Raw genomic sequence first — 15,226 nt, 5'->3', positions numbered from 1 at the left:
GTGGAGTGTGGAGTGCAATCTGTCAAGGAAAACCTTTCCATCTTCCTCCTTCGGTGGCCACGGTGATAACTGATGCATCCACTTTAGGGTGGGGTGCTCATATGGGGGATCTGGAGATCAAGGGTCTTTGGTCTCCAGAGGAAAGGTTGTTTCACATCAACCTTTTGGAGTTGCGGGCGATTCGTTTGGCGCTCAAGGCCTTTCTCCCTTCCCTTCGCTGTCAGTCGGTTCAAGTCTTGACAGACAACACTACCGCGATGTGGTATGTCAACAAACAGGGAGGAGTGGGGTCGCATTGTCTCTGTGGAGAGGCTCTGCGTCTCTGGTCCTGGGCTCAGGATCAACAGATTTGTCTGATGGCAAATCATCTGGCCGGAGTTCTGAACGTGCGTGCAGACAGTCTGTCAGCAGTTCTCCGCCGACCACGAGTGGAGGCTCCATCCGGACGGAGGTGGTTCGTCACGTCTTTCGGACGTGGGGAACTCCTCGGGTGGAGCTGTTTGCCACTCAAGAGAACGCTTACTGCCTGTCATTCTGCAGTCTCCAGTATCCGATGCAGGTGGCTTTGGGGGACGCGTTTGTTGAGTTGGGTCTCACATCTCCTATATGCGTTTCCACCCATACCCTTGATTCCTCGGGTTCTGAGGAAGATTCGCCAAGTCATATTGATTGCCCCGGATTGGCCAAGAAGGGTGTGGTACACAGATCTTCTCCACCTCTCCTCGTGCCCTCCGCTCTGTCTCCCTTTGAGGGCAGACCTCCTCTCGCAGTCGGAGGGGCAGGTTCTACACCCCCACCTCCAGCACTTACACCTTCATGCCTGGCGATTGAACGGGGCAACCTGAATTCTTTTTCTCTCCCGCCTGATGTGGTAGATGTAATATTGTCTTCCAGACGTCATTCCACTAAATCTATTTATTCTTATAGGTGGTCTAAATTTGTTCTTCGGTGCGGAGAGAAATCTTTTGACCCTTTGAGGGTTCCTTTATCCAACATCCTTCAGTTTACTCTTTCTCTTGCTCAGCAAGGCTTTGCTGTAGCCACTGTGAAGGGATATCTATCGGATTTGTTGGCTTTCCTTTGCTTGCCGGATCAGCCGTCATTGTTTAAGTCACCTATTGTTTTACGATTCCTTAAGGGCCTTACCAATAAGTTTCCGCCTACTCCTTTCGAGCCCTTGCACAAGTGTCCCTTAAGGCTGTTCTCTTTTAAAACGGTCTTTCTCGTTGCCATTACCTCGGCAAGGAGGGTAAATGAGCTTCAAGCTCTGAGTTCAAAACCCCCGTTCTTGACCATTCATGCTGAAAGAATGGTACTCAGGACCAGGGCTGCTTTTCTGCCTAAGGTGGTAACTCATTTCCATCTGGGGCAATCCATTACCCTTCCTACTTTCTATCCTCCCCCCTCACCCTTCCAAGCTTCTACCTCGATAGGACTAAGGACATTCGAGTGGACGACCAGCTCTTCGTGGGCTTTGTTGCCTGCAGGAAAGGCAGAGTGGTGCACAAGCGCACCCTTTCCAGATGGATTATCTTATGCATCAAGATTTGTTACTCTTTGGCCGGTAAGGAACCTCCAGAGGGTAGAAGGGCTCATTCTACCAGGGCAAAGTCTTCTACATCTGCCTTGTCTAGAGGTGTTGCTGTGGAGGACATTTGTAGAGCGGCAACTTGGGCCTTCCTCCACACTTTCGCGAAGCATTACTGCTTGGATTCCGAGGTGAGGAGGGACACTTTGCTCGTTCTGTCCTTCAGGACTTTCTGGTATAGAAGGGTGGACACCCTCCTCCGGGAGTGGGACTGCTGTGGGAATCTTTTCACAAGGTGAGGAATCCACTGGCAGATGTATCCATCAGAAGAACAAGTTACTTACCTTCGGTAACGCTTTTTCTGGTGGATACAGTATCTGCCTGTGGATTCCTCACTGACCCACCCGCCTCCCTGTTGTCCACCCTTGTATACCTACAATACTGATGATGATGTTTCAAAATGTATTTGTTACTGACCAAGGCAGTGTCTTATTTCTTTTGCCTTCCTATATTATCACCACACTGTGTGTTGTTTTGTATATTATGTACTGTGTATACTTTATATAAATTGCTGTCAGTCCGTCCGTGTACCTCGAAGGCATGGAAAAAGGGCGGAACGGACGTCATCACGCCGGCGAGGTCTTCTTTTGGATCCAGTGACCGTCCTCGTCGGCGTGGAGAGCTACAAAAGTTTCCGAATGTTGCCGGCACAGGGGATATTCACAAGGTGAGGAATCCAGAGGCAGATACTGTATCCACCAGAAAAAGCGTTACCGAAGGTCAGTAACTTGTTCTTTCCAAATGGAGGAGCTGGGTTTCTCCAATGAAGAAGTAGCGGCACAGGGACCACCAAGAGATCAAGCTTGAGACATACGAGGTCAAAAACCAACACAGTAGAGGTTGTAATCCTGCAGAGCCACATGCCCTTAAAAACTCCTGGTTTGTCATAGGAGAAGGCACATAGACACAAGACCATAACGCTGAAGAACATTTGTTTGAGCAACAACCCAAAGTAACAAAAAGCGACGCCCCCAATGCCAAAGATACTCGCAGTCAAAAAGAGTGCAAGGAACTTTCTTAGCAGGAAAAAAAAACTCAGCGGTAAGGATACGCCACAAGTCGTCACCTTGACTTCTGAGGATGATCGAGCGAGGAGAGGGACAGGAAGCCTCAAAGTAAAAGGTCCAGGGGGAACCGAAGACTTCTGACTTTAAGGGAAAGAAGAGGGCACTGCAGGGTCAGATAAAAAAACTTAAAGAAAATGAGGGCATTTGAGGAAGCCATGACTCCTTTGAAGTAAGCGGAGCTAGTAGGTATTAGGGGACCTACATAGGAGATCATAACAGAGTAGGAAGGAACACTCAAGGAAAGACAGGACACAAATATGAGAGAACAGGAACCGTGCATGTTTTGCATTGACCCCAAAGACTTATTTCTGAGGTGAAGTTATATAGAGAAGTGGAAACTCCAGAGGATCTGCCTCTAGCTCCTCCAAGGGATTCCAGACTAGACTGTTCCCTGTGCCTATTGATTGTTTATCCACTCCTTTACTTCCCTTAGGAGTGGATAAACAATTGATAGGCACAGGGAACAGGTATTTGGTAGTATCTAGTAGTTGTAACACACAATGTCCGCAAGGGAGGTGGAGGAGTCTAGTGAACATGCTAAAGGGGGTGACTCTTTATGACACCATAAACACGAGCCATCACCACAGGAATTTCACAGGTAGGCTGGGGAGCGCACATGGACACCCTAAAGATAATGGGGCTATGGTCAGAACAAGACGCATACATTTCCTGGTGTTGAAAGCAATCTTTCTAGCACTGAAGGCTCTTTAGTGCCAGGTGAGGCTAAAACTGCAAATATTAACAGACAACACAACAGCAATGTTTACATTAACAGAAAAGGGAGGGGACTGCCATCCCAACCATCAGTTAATCCAGAACTTTTGGAAGCAGGCCATCACAAAGAATATTTTATCAGTAGCAAATCATTCAAGGAATGGAAAATGTACAAATAGACGGGCTACACAGGCGAACAAGTTGCTTAAACGACTGGTAGCTAAAGTCTTTAGTAGACACAGTTAACAAACTATAGGTAACGCCAGATATAGACCTCTCTGCAACATCAGAGATTTCAAAATGCCTGAGCTTTGCGTCCACGCAGTACCATCGCTAGTCGCTGGGAATACTGTGTCGATCAGTTTGTATGGGAGTTTTGCATGCACTTTTCTCCAGTACCTCTGATCCCGAATTTTTCTAGAAGTCTGGATCACCAAAATAATTCTCATTGCTTCTTGGTGGACGACAGCAATTGTGCTCTCACCTACTCCATTTGTTGGAACAGTATCTCAAATCTCCACTAAAGAGGGACACCCTAACCGTGCAACAAGGAGAAGCATTTCACCCAAACCCTGGGAAAATGCAGTTTATAGCTTGGTTCCTGAAATAACCAAATTTAAACACTTAAATTTACCAAAGGCCTCGCTGTGTAATCAGGGAAGCATAAAGACTAGCCCACCAGGAAATGTTATGTCTTTAAGTGGAAGAGGCACATGAGATGATTCCAAACCAAAAAAATGTAACACTTCACCAGGAGACAGTCCTATATCTTATAATTAATTATAATTAATAATTAAGTTAATCAATTTGTAAATTTATATAGCACGACTTATCACCCCTCTAGGCATGGAGTGATTAACTGATTTGTCCAGAATCTCAGGATGTTGAGCCGAGGTGCGAACCTGGATTCACAGCTCCTGAGTTGACAGCCCTGGCTGCTAAGCCACATCCTCTCTTAACCTAACACATCTCACAAAATGTAGACTGTCCTGTGCCTCGCTTTAGAGAACATTTGTCAGCAATTGTGGTTTACCTGAAAAGACTATGCACAAAGCATTTGTTTCGCTTTCACTTGTCAAAAGGCTCATGGAAGGGTCCAAACACTTTTTCCTACCTGGGCTGTACCTCCTTCACAACGATCCAGACCTAGTGCTGGCCTGATTTATGTAAGCTCCTTTTGAACCATTGCATAAGACCACACTCTGACACCTAACATTAAACACTGTGATTTGGTAGCAATACGATCACTAAAGAGAGTAAGTTACAAGCACTAACTGTACAGGAACCATATATACCCATACACAAGAATAAGGTAAAAATGAGGACACATGTAATTTTTATCAAAGGTCATCGCACCTTTTCACGTTAACCAAACTTTCACTGTTCCAGCCTCCAAAAGCCTTCAAATGTAGCTGCAAGGGTCCTACACACATTGGATGTCAGGGGGGCAGTAATGTACTGCATGCAAGTGACACACGTTATCAGGAAAGCATAACAGTTCTTTCTGAGGCATTTCATTCAAAGCTCTAGGAACAGCTGTATCTAAGAACACTTTCTAGAAGGATTGTCCAAACCATCCAGCTGTTACACTCTAGAAAACAAAACTTTGCTCACTAAATAAAGAGTGCACTTTACCCTGAAGAAAGGGGCTACAATAACCTTAATGGCAAACATCTCCATGCAGCTTAATATGCAAAGCAGCCATATGAACTTCAGAACATACTTTCACAAAGCATTACTGTATTGACTTACATTCACGCAAGGAGGTTGAAGTAACACAATTCTTCACAGTTTTGCTTCAACTCCTGTTTTCTTGTACACTGCAAGGCAGGTAATACCACTGTGTAGTCTATGCAAATATGAGATTTCATTCGGCAACAGAAACCAGTTTCCTGTAATTATGGTATTTCAGCTTGAAACTCTTGGAGATTAACATGTGACCCTCTCACCTCCCCATTGCATGAGATGCATGGGGAAAAATAATCTAAGCTGGTTGACGCACACAGGTATTGAGGCATTACTGTTGACGTCATACACAGGCTTCGACTAGGTCGACTCCTACCCTCAAACTAACAAAGATCATCTGATTGAGACTACTAGCTGTAGATTCCTTACCTGTGAATTTTGCAGATGTCAGACTGGATCCGGAAACGTTTGTGTGAGCAGTACCCCTGTTCACCATCAGGTGGCTCCGTGTGGCATAGTTGTCACCGAATGTGATGTCACGGTCACCCATACAGGCGTGCGGACGTCATTTCTTGTTTTTCCGCACCAGTTAGAGCTGGTCCGGGGAAGAGCTACCCTTCTAACTCTTTTTGACAGACTTTTTTGGGCATTTTGTCGAAGATTTTTCTTGCGTTTTGAGAATGTCATCTAGAATGGTAGGGTTTAAGCCGTGTGGCACCTATCACCACGCCATTTCGGTTACCGACCTGCACCTTGTGTGCTTATGGTGTCTCAAACGTGACCACAACTCGAGGTCGTGCTATGACGGCCAGGCCATGGTGCCGAAAGCTTTGAGGGAGCAGTCCCTAAAGCTGCTTGTAGCCCACCAGGATACTCCATCGAATGCAACTCTGAAGAGGTCTTGATTCCGATCGAGGAAAAGTTTGTGGGACCACTGCAGGAGCCCTAAGTCCTCTTTGTTGCACTCTAAGGTCTTCGGGACACTCCGGGAAGAGGCACAAAAGGAAGAAAAAATCTAAACTGACTTCGACTTAACCTCATCTGTCGGCTGACAAGACGAGTGGTGAACATCGATGTTCCAGGCACAGTTCTGCAGAGCCGTTGCCATATCCGACTTGGCACCTCCGCCCTTTTCCGGGAGCTGGAATAACCCCCACTTAATATAAAGGACTTTTACAAGGCCATGTGCCTAGTCTTTGAGCAGACCGACCCCTCCAGAGCACCTTCGTTCCCGGTGGGGTCTGAGGAGGCCCCATCCAGTTCAGCGCCTCTGCTACAGCCTCTGCCCCGGTGGGGCTTTGTAGATCTGATCCCAGATCGGTGCCGGTCATGCCAACGCGATCTTCTCAAGCCCCGACTTCACAAAATTCCACTGGCTGCACCAGTCCCATTCTCGTCCCTGCGAATTCAGAGTTGGAACAGCATTGGTCGATGCCGATTCTGGCAACGAATGGGCCCATTGGTCCTAGGTCATTTCCTGATCCTTTTGAGGAGCAGACAGGCTTGGGGGAAGAGTGGGAGTGCTCACTGGACACTTAGGAAAAAACTGTTATACACCACTGGTGAGAATTCGGACTGGTCTGAGGAACTAGCAGATGCCAGTGGACTGAACACCTCCAGATTCTGGTTTGCTGTCTCCACCTACTGTGGCTACGGAGGAGGGAGCATCTTATGCAATGGTGGTGAAGAGGGCAGCGGAGGTCCTTGACCTGGAAATTCCTGTGGTGGTAGTTAAGACAACCCTCTTGACCAAAGTGCTTCAGCCTTGGGCTTCCTCTGAGCCCCTATAGCCCTTTAATGAAGCACTAACTGATGTCCTTCTAGAAACTTGGTCCAAGCCTAGCATAGGGGCTCCTATAAACAGGACAATTGCCTGCCGCCATTGTCTTGCCCCTGGTGATCCTAGTTTCTTCAACTAACACCCCACCCCTGACAGCTTGGTAGTCCAAGCCTCGACTTCCATTCGCACGTTCCCTGCCGTTTCCCCAGGCAGGGAATTCAAGAGGCTGGACACACTTGGGATGATGTTTTCTTTCGCCAGCCTAGCATTTTTTGGTTAACACTGCATGCCGTTTGATCCTTACTCCCATACCCTATGGGAAACTGTTGCACACGTGCTGCCACAGGTCCCTGGGGAGGCCCGGGCCATCCTCTCCCAAGCAGTGAAAGATGGAGATGCAGCAAAGTTCACCATTAGGTGTGGTCTGGATAAGACTGACTTGCTGGGCAGAGCGGTTTTGTCGACAGTGACCTTACTGCACCACGCCTGGCTGAGAACATCTGGCTTGTCAGGGGATGTCCAGGCCAACCTTTTGGGCATGCCCTTTGATTGGACTAGTCTCTTTGGAGAGAAGGCAGACATGGCGCTTGAGCGCTTTAAGGACTCGCGGGCTATGGCCAAGCCCTAGTGCCCCTCACTGATACCTCGCTTCTAGACTCTTTCACCCCTTTCATGGCTATGAAAGAGGTGTTAAACTGCGCCAGCCATACCCCGGCCATCATTCTGCGCAAGCTTCCCAAGTTGAGTGAGGACGTGAACACGGTGCATTCCGATCACGTGAGAATGGTAGCCAGAAGTCAACCTCCACCAACTCTTGCAGCCTCAAACCCTTACTAGTTTGGTTCTGCAAGGCCATGGGTACCTATTTGAAGGGAGAATCCAACATCATCTTTTTCAATGGCAGTGCAGAACATCGAACAAATGGCTCTTGTAGATCATTTGGCGGGGTTACACCCTTCCTTTCCAATTTTTCTCCTCCCCCTTTTACCACCATCTCACGAACAGCTGGCGGATGATCATCTTATCTTGCTCCGAGAGGAGGTTGCAGCTCTACTGGCCAAGGGGGCTATGCAGAGGGTTCCAATATCAGAAGTAAGCAGTGGTTGTTCCTGCTACTGTATAACTCCAAAAAGAACAAAGGTTTTCTTGCTATTCTAGACCTCCAAACAGTCAATTTCTTCCTCGAAAAGGAGAAATTCAAGTTGCTCACTTTGGACGGGTCTTGTCTTCCCTAGACCAAGGAGGGTGGCTGGTGTAGCGTTGGACTTGCAGAATGCGTATTTTCATATCCCCTTCCGGCCTACCCACAGGTGTTACTTTTATGGTTCAAGGTAGGTGATGAGCACTTTCAGTTCACTGAGCTTCCCTTTGGCCTTACCATCACCCCTCTGGTGTTCACCAAGATTATGGTGGTAGTAGCACCTTATCTGCGCAGGTTGCGGGTTTCAGCCTTCCCCTACCCTGTTGACTAGCTATTGAAGGCAGCCTCTCCCCAGACTGTTGTCTCCCACCTCCAGACCTCCTGCATTCACTGGGGTTCTCTATACAGATGCCAAAGTCACACCTGACTCCATCTAAGCTGTTCTCGACACAGTGCAGTTTTGTACTTATCCTCACGAGCAGCGAGTCCACGATTTTCAGGTTATATTACACCACTATCCTTGATTTCAGTGAGATTGACTCAGAGGCTGCTGGGCCTCATGGCCTCCTGCATCCTATTGGTATATCAAGCCAGATTGCATATGTGGGCTCCTCAGTGGGACCTGAAGTTCCAGTGGGCGCAGCATCAGGGGAATGTCTCCGACATGCTCCAGATCTCTGAGGAAACTGCAAAGGACCTGCAGTGGTGGCTTATGAACTTCAGTTGGGTCCGAGGCAGACCCTTCTCCCTTAACCAGATTACACAGTAGTAACAGATGTGTCACTCCTGGGATAGAGGACTCTGGTCTCAGGAAGATTAGGGACTCAACATCAACCTGTTGGAGCTCCGAGTGGTCGGACCAGCATTGAAAGCATTTCTTCCATTAGTCAAGGGAAAGTTGGTGTATGGGTTCATAGAGACAACACAACTGCTATGTGGTACTGCTACAAGAGATCCTGGGTCCATGGATATGGCTGGAACAGCAGAGCATAACTGTGGTGGTTCAACACCTGGCAGTTTCTGTGGATGCTAGGGCAGACAAACTCCGCCATCGATGCCTAGTGGATCATGAATGGTGTCTCCACTCGGAGGTGGCGTTGGGTTCTGTATCAGCATTGGGGAGAGCCTTGGTTAGATATGTTCGCCTCCGAAGAGAACTCACAATGTCAGAAGTTCTGCGCGTTGGAGTTTCCAAGTTGGTTATCGCTCGGTTATGCTTTTCGTCACAAGTGGAAACCCTGGCCTTCTGTACTCCTTTCCGCCTATACCAATTCTGCCCAGAGTTATCAAGAACAACCAAGCCCAATTAATTCTTATGGCTCAGGACTGGGCATAGAAAGTTTGAAAATGATCATCGATCCTTCGATCAGGCTGCCTTTTCAGGAAGATCTTCTGTCGCAGCGGCTGGGGAAGTCCTCCACCCGAACCTGTCAACTCTTGGTTTCCTTGCATGGAGATTGAGTTTTGCAGTTGATAGCTTTTGACCTTCATCCTGTAGTTTGCGAAGTTATCTTGGCGGCCAGGCAGCCAGCCAGCAAAACTGTTTACGCCTGCTGTTGGCAAAAATGTGTAAAAATATTGTACAGAAAAGTCTATTGACCCTCTTTCTGATATTCTATTCTTTATTCTTACCCTTGCCCTGCAGGTCTCTTCTCTGGGCACTCTCAAGCGTCATCTCTTTGCTTTGTCTGCTTTCCTGCAACTTCCTGACCATCCTTCTTTGTTTAAGTTCTCTATTTTAAATAGGTTTCTGAAAAGGCTTGCACGTATGTTTCCCAGATGCCCCTCATCGTGCCTCAATGGGATCTGAACCTGATTCTCCCATATCTCATGTGTGCTGTCTTTGAGCCACTTCACAATTCTCCCCTCCGGCTGCTCACCATCAAGACAGCCTCTCTAGAGGCAATAATATCTGACAGGAGCTTGAGCTGCAGGCTTTATCATCCAAGCCTCCCTATCTTATGGTATTCCTGAGCAAGGTGGTGCTTTGCACACTGGCCTCTTTCCTACCTAGTGGTGTCCCCAATCCATTTGGGACAGTCTGCCACCCTGCCCACCTTTTATGCTCCTCTGTATCCCTCTAAAGAGGAGTAACAACTCCACCATTTGGCCCCAAAAAGAGCTTTTTCTTTTAACCTTGACTGCTCAAAAGAGTTCCAGGTGGACGACCAACTCTGTGTGTTATGTAGGAGCTAAAAAAAGGACGGACAGTTCAGAAATGGACCATTTCACGCTGTTCTCGGTTTCAAGATCTGCTATGCCCTGGCTTAAAGTATCAGACCACAGGGGGTAGCCCATAAACCACAGAGAGACTGGGGCGGTACATTATATCTAACAACAATGTCTCAATGTGGAATTCATTGAAAGGGCAAGTAATATCAGAACGAGCCGTGTAATAAAGTACTTATTGGAGGAATGAATCCACATAGGGAAGACACAGGGAGACCAAGAATATAGACAAATATATATTTTTAAGGATGCTCAACACATGATGGACATATTATGTGGAAATATGGATTTTTCTGGTCAGTTATGTCCCCTATCTTGGACCCCAACGGTTCTATGTGCATGTTACAAGTACATGTATGTTCCCTCCAGTTCCAGTTATGAAGACGCAAATACATGTGCGTCCACCGTTAACATGTCCTCTGTTGATCCGCCATGAATGGGCCGGATATTCCATTCCTAAGTACGAAAGGCCACTGCCTTTATATGGTTCACTTATGCCATTTTTACAGTCCAGGCAAGTAGGCCCTGATTCTGTCATCAAACTCTTCTTGCTTTCTGTCTTTGAAGCTCCAGTCCGAGCCTGCATCTGTGACCATGAACTTTGTCTCATTCTCTGCGCGGCTCACGAAGCCTGACATCAGCTTGCTGCCTGCCAAGAACTGTATTTCACCTTCGAAAATTATCTGCTCCGCTCCCTGCCCAATGCATTCCTGTCTAGTAGCTTAAGTAAACATTCTTCCAGCTACCAAGCAAAGGCCCGACTTCTCTGTCTTCATACAAGTAATTCATAGCCCTGTTACTATGGAAGATTCCGCCCTCGCATCTAGTGTAGACACTTAGACGCTTGTACACGCACTAACCGTCAGTATAGTCAGTATAGAATAAGATTCTACTCTAAGAGACCTCTCTTTTGGATAACATAGTTCTTTAAACATAGGATGTTAGATATGATTTGGGATTAGGTTGACTTGACCCTCCAGACTTCTGTCGCCACATGTAGAGCTAAATATCAAGTCCCCTTCACCCCCTAGTTGCACGTCAATCACACGTCATACTGCTGCGCGCGCATATCTGCCAAATATTTCTGCTGACATTGCGAAATTCTTTCATGTAACCACCCTCTTATGACATCACATCTGATGACGTTCTTTCATCACTCCCAGTTACGCCTATTTTTGCTACGTATGAATATATTATCACCACTATCAATTGTTACGCCTCTTGTATTGGCCTCACTGTAATGCCTATTGTATAAAAGTAATTGATTGTCAATAACGTATGTACTTCACTTCCTGAACCTTCGTGGTGATGGAACCTGGAGCAACCGATTATAATCGACCATTGGAATAAAGCCCATTTAGAACCTCTAATACCACGGATCCTGCCTCTTATTTACTGAGCTATTTTTATTATGTTTCCGTATCAAATTAAGTCCCGGTAATTAAATTATTTACCACATGAATGGCGCCCGAATAGGGACACTTTCTCATCTCACGCGCCGGCGGTGCGTTGCAGGCCCGGTCTCCTGCCACAGCTGGACGGACAATAACGCGTACCAGCAGGATTTCCTGTGTCTCCCTCCGGTCAAGCGGGGGCGACTGAGGCTGCGATCAACACCCAGACGAGGCGGTGAGAAGTGCGAAGTATCCCGACCAGAGCCTAGCTGAAAGAGCAAGATCCGAGGTATACAGAGGCCCACCAGTTTCCGAAGTCCCAAGTCAAGTCCGGTTTCCGAAGTGTTCAAATCGAGTCCAGTCCGGTTCAAGTTCAGTTCAGATCCGTTCCGAGGCCTTCCGTTCCGAGCTACCCGGTGAGTACCATTACTGGGGAGGCGTTCTGGCGTGCACATAAGTTGTGCCGGTCCAGACGGGTTTGGGTACACAAACCCGGTCTGCACTGTTTCAGCAGTGTATCTGTACTGTTTAGCAGTATATCTAGTATATCAAGTATATAAATTCAGAATATTTCAGTTCAAGTCGAGTATTATGTTTAGTGATTAAGTTTTCTTTAGATCGTCATCATTATTGTTGCTCAGTTAAATGTTAAATGTTTTTTAGTACGTTCTGCATATTGTGGTATGAAGGACTGTTCATTATTGTGATTACTGTATTAAGTTTGTTCAAGATCAAGTATCAGATCAGTTCTCAATATGCCACTCTTTTCGAAATTAAGACAGATCACAACTAGAAAAGGGGTACTCGAAGAAGCTGTTCCTATTCCTCCTAGGGACACTCCAGGGTACTTCATGTATCATAAACATGGCCTAGACGCCATATTATTTCTTGATCTATGGGTAGACTACACTAAGGAATTACCAGAAAGTCAGAGGTGGCCCGCAGCGGCGACCTGGGATGCAGAGTGCATCGTGAAAGTAGAGGAAGAATTATGGAAAAAGAAAGCTAGACAATCACAGAAAGACGCCATTGAATTATGGCGTAAAGAATCATATAGACGTACAGAAAAAGCACGTAGACAGGAAGAGAAGAGTAAAGAGAATTCCAATAAAGTCCGAGAAAATCTGTTAATTGAAGAAGGTGCACGAGTGAAATCAGAACAAGTAGACAGACAAAGAAATGCCCTTATGAATGGTATGTATCCCCTTCTGGCCGAAGGATTACCTAAGGCTACCCCAGGGATACCAAAAGACTTGCCAACCCTATTATTTCCAATAAAGGTACATCCTAAGGGGCATCCTAGAACCGCAGAAGATGTTTTTCTTTCCTCATATTTAGATGACGCAGCTCCCGAGTATGCTCATCCCGCCCCACATAGACCGCCTGCCAGGGAGGTTCAACGCCAAGATCCAGTACCCGTATCGCTACAGCAACAAGTTCTGACACAAGTTCCGGCAAGCACATCTGTTTCTGCATCTGTTCCTACAGCTACTTCTATAGCTGTATCCACGCCTATAGTTGCTGTATCACGTTCAACGAATCCTTTCACACCCGATACCCCAGATGGGGCTACCGGAGGTGCTACCAATATCTTTTCTACGCCACCTAGAATAAATAAACTTACTTTTCAAGAGTCAGCACATTCACGTACCCCCAAACTCATAAATGCCCGTACGCTTAAGGAACTTCTTATAGATTGTAGATATGACCCTGTGCCCGGAAAAGAGGACGAAATGACCCTAGCATCATTACGTATCAGACGAGCCGCAGTGTATTTAGGGAAATTACCAGGAATGACTGCACATCTAGATAATATATATCATTTTGTCCAAACCGGGCGAGATTCTGAATGTATTAACAGAGCTATGGAATACCAGAAAGTGGAAATACAGGGGGAACTGTTGCGTTTCCTCATAAATTGTGTGATCAGAAATCAAGACCGACCGGGGGTAGACCCGGAAGCAATGCAGATTCTTACCAGATGGAGCCAGAATATATCAGAAGGGAGACATGATAAGCAAAACTGTATAATAGCCATGTGCCGAAAGATCCGTAAAGAAATAGAACGCCTACACGAAGAAAGATTAGCGGTAGACCAGTTCGAACAAAGCGAGGAAGAAGCATCAGGACTGCCCACAGGACAGTCAGAAACTATAGCCTATGTAGGTAGAAGAAGATCTTGTAATAGTACTAGATGTCTTACTGATCCGATACGTCCGATGTGTCTAGAAAATAACAGGAAATTTCAAACACCAATAATAAATATAAGGTCTAACGAGCATTCATTCCAAGCAGCAGATAAATTACTCCGAGAACGAAGGGGTTATCATTTTCTCGATTCTATGGATGAACAAGAATTAGCCAGGTCAGCTGTCCATTGGGTTGACAGTCCCGGGAAGTATAGTGATGACACAGTAGCACACACATTTTTGAATCTCACCCCAGATGAACAGCGTTTAGCTGGGATTTATATGATTCAACAACTTCTTATACTATATAAAAGCCAACATTCAGATCCTGGTCCCTTACCTGATATATTGACCGAATTACTCACGAATAGATGGAGAGGTTCAGGTACTAAGCTAATTAAAGAAATACTAGAATCAAGAAAGCAGTACATTCTTTTTATATGCCCAGAACATGTCTCACTGCCCATCAAGGAAAGAACCACGTATTACATGGACAGACAGAATCCCTTACGAGAAGTGCACCCAATAAAGGGCGAGGACAATGAGTTTAAACGTGTATATGTATATACGCCCATATCGAAAATAGAATTGTTGGAAATGAAGAAAGTGGTACCCAGTCATGACAAAGACCCAGCGGGTTTCCACCGAGAAATTAAAGACATGTTACTCATGGGAGAGTATACCTATCCCGACATTATGACAATATTAAAGGTATTGATGCCTGCTGGCATTTATAAAAAACTCAAGGAAAAAGAGTGGGAGGTAGGAGACCAAAAGATAGATTGGACAGCATTAGAAGCAGAAGAAAAGGCCCGAGGTCCAGGTTCGGGGCTTGGGGACAAAACTAAAGCACTACCAGGTCTACTAGTACAGGTACTGCCACGTTTATTAACCACGAAAAAGGAAGACTGGGGTGCAATTTCAGCCTGTAAACAAAAGCAAGATGAAGACACTAGTGATTTCTATGCACGATTTGAAAAATGTTTTGGTATAAATAGTGGTATAAAAGCAAGTAGCGAATCATACCCACATCTGTTTGTGACAAAATTAGTTGAAAATTCCTTGCCCCAAGTGAAGAACAGAGTATTAAAATTCGAGAGTACCTGGCAAGGTAACACTCCATCACAAATGTTACAAATGTTACCGTATCATCACAATAGAATTAGAGAGGAACAAGATCATGAACAAAGACGCATGAAAGACACGAAAATGAAAATGCTAGTCTCCCAGACAGTTCCAGTTGAAGGACATAAAAAGGGTACGACACATTCTGGCGATTTAGCGGGACCTGTAAAAGGGACATGCAACTATTGTAAACAACTAGGTCATCATGTACACGATTGTCCAGTCCTGAAGCGTAATATCGCCACGGGCATTACAAAAGAAAGACCACGGCCACTTAGACAGGATCAGAATGAACAAGGAGCCTTGCAGCATG

This window comes from Triturus cristatus, chromosome 1_1 (genome assembly GCF_964204655.1).
Source record: "Triturus cristatus chromosome 1_1, aTriCri1.1, whole genome shotgun sequence".
Lineage (NCBI taxonomy): Eukaryota > Metazoa > Chordata > Amphibia > Caudata > Salamandridae > Triturus > Triturus cristatus.
The sequence above is the reverse complement of the archived record's forward strand: the minus strand, read 5'-3'. Positions refer to the sequence as shown.